Here is a 6,007-nt window from a genome sequence, read left to right on the forward strand (position 1 = left end):
CACTCAGCCTCCTCTGCTTCCCGTGGCCACAATCTCTTGTCCGGGAAACACCAGATGCTTGGATTCCACCAGCCCGCACTAGCTGGCTCTCTGAGTTCCATTTGCTGGCTGCTGGTGTTGCTTATTTTTCTGCCTCTTCTGATTTCTTCCTTACCTTTCACCGCCCTGCCCCTACTTTTGCTCAAATACCTGGCTCCGTGTGCCATCTTTGCTTCTTCCTGAGGGGCTGTGGGGTTCCATTCGAGTGTGGAGCTGCTTCCCAGTCTGGGCTGCCGTGCTGGTAGGGTCCCAGGACTTTTCTTCGTTTGTTTGTTTGAATTGTTTGTTTTCTTTTCCTTTTCTTGAGTTGGAAGCCCGTTCTGGCCAGGTGGTACTGTGTGGCTTAAAAACCACACCCTCCACTTGCACAGACGTACAGAGGAACCCCAGAGGACATTTCTTTTTTCGTTGTTGTTTTTTTTTTTTCCTCTCTTTTTTCTGTTTTTTGGGGGGCTTTTCTTGTTCTTTTTTTTTTTAATTTGTTTTGTTTTCTTTTCCCTCTTGTTCCCCTTTTGTCTTTCTTCTTTACTCAGTTTCTCATCACTCTATATCTTCTTTCTCTTTCTGTTCCCTGAATACATGGTATTGCGTACCTCTATGCCTTCTAGCCAGGCTGTACTGCAACACCTGACAGCAACTTCCCCAGAACTCATAGCCACACCTGTGGGATCCTTGGGAACTTTGCTGTTCTTTAACCTTTCCAATTTTTATTTATTCATTCCTTTCTTTTCTTTTTTTCTACCTCTTCCCCTTTTTGTTTTTCTCCTTTTCATAGTCTCTCATCTCTCCACTCCAACGGCAAGCTCCCCTAGCATTCTTTTTTGTTTGTTTGTATGTTTTTGGCTCCTGTTCCTCTGTCCTCTCTCCCCTATCCTTCTTAGCTCCACACATACCAATCTCCCTGCTACATCCTGCCTACCTGCACCTTGTGCTTGTGATAACACCACCAAGCAGCACAGGAATGGCCTACTGGAACCTGCCCTGCACTGATTACACACACACCCTGGTGGCTGTGGTGGGTGCCACAAACAACCTGTCCCAGTAACTCCTCTTCAGTTAGACCTGCCCTGCTATACCATATCTGAATGACTAACCCTGCCAATTGGAGAAGAAGTGAAAAGTATTGTGCCCACAGATGAGCAAACATCAAAGAACACACAGCACGCCCGCTCAGATATAGACAAATTTTTTAAAAAAAGTGACGAAACAAACAAATCTACAATCAATAAATGAGAAAAATAACTACTAAATGCCCCGAAGACAGAAGACCATATCAAAACATTTACAAAAACAGGACAGGATGGTTCCAGTAGGCATCCCAAATAAAACACCAGATGACTTCCCAGAGGAAGAAAAGGCACTAGAACTACCTGATAGGAAATTCAAATCTCTAATACTCAGAATTCTCCAAGAGCTAAAGCAAAAAGCAGGCAAAAATGAATAAAAAATAGACAAATTCATGGAAAATACAGACAACAAATTGGAAGAATTCAGGAAAATAGTGCAGGAACAAAATTCCAAAATAAATCCACAACTAGAAATTATACAAAGACAACAATTACAAATCCAAAAGATAAACTACAAGATTTCAGAAATGGACGGTGTCATCAAAGGGCTGAGAAACAGATTTGAAACAGTGGAAGACAGGATCAGTAGAATTGAAGACAAACACTTGGATACAACTCTGTTCAGGGAAAACTCAGAGAAAAGAACAAAGAAAAATGAAGAGACCCTGAAAGTTATGTGGGATACAATCAAAAGCAAAAATTCATAAGTGGTTGGAATTCCAGAACAGGGGGAGAAAACAGAAAACACAGAGAGGATCATTGAAGAACTGCTGACAGAAAACTTCCCCAATATCATGAAAGATGAAAAGCTGGCCATCCAAGAAGCTCAACGAACCACATATAGGAGACCCCCAAAAGAAAATCACCAAGGCATATCATAATCACACTCGCCAAAACCAAAGAAATACAACAGAGAATTAGAGCAGTTAATCAGTAAATGACAACAACATCAAAACAATAAAAGAAGGAATAAATGGCATAGGTATAGAACCTTCTAATGGCTAGGAAGGCCAGGCGATACCAAGTAATGGTAGACTGCTTCAAACTTAGAAAGATAAGGGTAAAATTCATGGTAACCACAAAGAAAGTTAACAAACAAAGTCATAAAAATAAAGAGGAAAAACATAAAGTCTCAGCAAAAACACAACCTACAAAAACAAAAGAAATGAAAAAAAAATCCACAAACAAAAGTAACTCAGCACAAGAGAGTAAGAACAAAGAAAACAACGTCAGCACCACAAAAAAAAAACACTATAAAATGACAGCAACAAACCTACATCTATCAATAATTACACTGAATGTAAATGGACTCAATGCACCCATAAAGAGACGGAAAGTGACACAATGGATAAGAAAACAGGAACCATCAATATGCTGTCTACAAGAGACACACCTTAGAAACAAAGATGTGAATTTATTAAAAGTCAAAGGTTGGAAAAAAATATATCAAGCTAACAACTACCAAAAAAGAACATGGATGGCAATACTAACCTCCGATAAAATAGACTTTAAAACAAAATCTACCATAAAAGACAAAGAAGGACACTATATAATGATTAAGGGAACGATCCATCATGAAGACATAACCATAATAAACATCTACGCACCCAATGACAGGGCTCCAAAATACATAAACACTAAAAACACAGAAAAGAGAAATTGACAGCTCCACAATAATAGTAGCAGACTTTAACACACCACTCTCAGTAAAGGACAGAACAACTAAGAAGAAACTCAGCAAAGGTACAGAAGACCTAAAGGGCTTCAAAGCTGCTGCTTAGAGCGCACAATGATTGACACGGCACAGGTAGAATCAACTTGATGGCACCTTTTTTTTTTTTTCCCCCTTTGGTTTATTTTACTGTTAGTATTGTAGTTATGAAGAGCACAGGATCAGGAGACAGACTACCTGGGTTCAAATTTTGGCCCCATCCCTTGATAGCAGTTTGACTTCAGGCAAGTAATTTAATCCCTTTGTGCCTACTTCCTGGTTTGTAAAATGGAAATATTAGTATCTACTTGTAGCTCTATCAATTTACTAACTAAAGTGGCATTGGGTAGGTTATTAATTTCTTAACTTTGCTCCCTGCCTCTTTTTTTTCCCCCCAGTCACTCCCTCTGTATGTCTGCCCTACCGCATTTCTCATTCATGGTTGATCTCAGAATACAATCATTTACTCTTTCATATATTTTAAGGACTTGTAGTGTTGTGATTAAATTTATAGGTGTTTTCTAATGTGCAAAAATAATGGACAATTATATGATGGACCCCTGTGAACTCACCACTAAGTTTAAGCAGATGTTGCAGTTTGTTGTATTTGTTTCAGCAAACACTACTTAACCTTGAAAAAAAATTTACAGGTGCTTGTATGCCCCTACAGAGTTATTTCCTCTCCTTCCTCCCCAGAAATAATAACCTATGAATATACACCAAAAGTTGGACGTATATGAATGTCTCCAACTGGCAAGATTCTTCCCAAATCTGAACAGTGTATGCTGCATGGAATATTATCCTGTCTTCCTTTACATCTTACACCTCCTTCAGTTTTTTTATTTAAAGGTCACTTTCGCATGGACTCTCCATAGTCCTTTAATCTATGTCACACACCTACATACATTTAAGTTTAAAGGGTAGCTAGCTATTTAAAACCAGTTACCTCTAGTCGATTCTGACTCATGATGACCCCATCTGTGTCAGAGTAGGACTCTATTCCATACAGTTTTCAATGGCTAATTTTTCAGAAGTAGATTGTCATACCTTTCTTCTGAGGTGCCTCTGGGTGGACTTGAACCTCCAACTTTTCAGTTGGCAGCCAAATATTAACCATTTACACCACCCAGGTTCTCTTTACTTAACTATCTATTTACTTAACTAATTATCCTTTAGTCCTCACCTCGACCTACTCTGAAAAATTCCAAGAAAACAAGAAAAAAGAAAGAAGCCAAAACATACATCCAGATCAAATAATCTTGCTTGTACGTAAATGCATCAGAGTATCCTACCTATTTTCCCCAACTTAGAACTGAACTTGGTCAGATCATTAGAAAGAGGCCAAATTGATTCATCCATGTGATCAATTTTGTAAGATGAATTGGTAGACGTAGTAGAGAAGACTTAGTTGGACTTGATAGATAGAATCCATCCACTTTTTTTTTGGTTTATTTTATGGAGACTTGGAAAAGATATGTTTATAAGACACGTGTAAGAAATATATGCTGTAGCCTACATTTCACAGGAAAAGTAAAACAAACAAACAAGCAGACAAACAAAAACGGAGTCAGAAGACTTGTGTTCTCTGGCTCCACTACAGTATACAAATTTAAAAGAGAAACTGAAAAGCACTGATTCATAGGACAAGGAGGCATTAGAGATTAGTTGGCAATCAGGTGCAAAGGATAGCTCAATTTCTGAGACAAGTCCCCGAGAGTTCTTCTCAGGATCATACAAGAGGGAGAAGAGTGAGGAAAACAGATGGTGATGTAATCAGCCATGCCTGCCTAGAATTGGCCAAATTAGCTGCACTGGCATTAACTTCCTCCAGACTTCCTGATGGCACTTGCTTAGGCACTGGGGGGAGTTCCAAGATGCCATCAACAAGGAAACTATGACACATGAGACGTAAGGTGTTTGGCTCAGGTAAAAGATGTGGCTATTTCAGGTTGCAGTTGCATGAAGTAAGACGGAGCATGTACCGTGCCGGTTGTTGCAGTGGTGGGTGCAACAAGAAAGTGGTGAGAAAACAATGCGGAAAAACAGGAACAGAGGTTTCTTATGCAACACATAGTTTGTACCACTCAGACCCACTTTTTCCTTTTTTGCATTTTATTGGACTCCATGCTCCAGCATGGGGCCAAGTTTTTGTGAAAACAAGATATTCTCACTTGTTCTCCAAGAGTGGGAGTACCAATCTATTTAGTCATAGAGTCTCCTTCAAGACGGCAACAAAATGTAGTCTCTAAAAGTATCAAGGCAGAAGTTTAGTGAAGTAAACCACATTCCTCACTTATGCATAGGGTACTAAGGCAGTAATTATTATTAGTCATCTCCGTTTCCTCCCGATGCCCATTCTAGAGTTTCCTAACCCAGAGCCAGCAAGTCCAACAGTCTGGGTTGTGTGCATGGTGGGTGCCACTAGTCAGCCTATGGGGTTTGCAATTACTCATTGCCCGCAACCATTGGGCATGGAAGCACCAAGAGACATCTAACGATTTGCCAGAATTTCAGACATACACTTGTCTCTCCCTCTTGTGTAGCCACAATCCTGGCTTCTCATGATAATTAGTGTCACTTACCACCAACTGTAGAGTAACTCCTTTACTTGTCTTTGTCCCTACATGGGGCAAATGATTTGCACTCAACTACTAACCTAACATTTGATGGTTTGACCCATTCAGTGGCACCATGGAAGAAAGACCTGGCAATACACTTCCATAAAGATTATAGCCAAGAAAATCTTGTGGATTTTCTCTGTAACACGTGGCTGCTCTGTAACACATGGGTCACCGTGATCCTAATACTCCCTGGCATATTTTCTCCTTTTCTAAATGGGTGACTGAGAGTTTGACATAACTAACACTGCGATGAAAGTATAAGTAATTTTTATTTTTTCTTTGCCTTCTCCTTTTCGCATACCTTTATTAATGACTTGGTTTTGCTCTGTCTGGCCACCTGTGGCTTATGACCCCCTATAGGAAGATTAGAGCCCAGATGTCAGACATATATATCTTTAGCCTGATAAGGAGATGTTCCACATGTGTCTCTTTAATACGATAGTCTCTTGTAATTACCTTACACTGTATAACAACACTTCCAACCTTTGTAAAAATCATATACAAGCTCTGATGTAAAATGCCTTTCGGACTCCATAGAGACAGACTGCGTTGCTGTCGGATCCCTGGTG

Source organism: Trichechus manatus, unplaced genomic scaffold, assembly GCF_000243295.1.
Source record: "Trichechus manatus latirostris isolate Lorelei unplaced genomic scaffold, TriManLat1.0 scaffold00232, whole genome shotgun sequence".
NCBI lineage: Eukaryota > Metazoa > Chordata > Mammalia > Sirenia > Trichechidae > Trichechus > Trichechus manatus.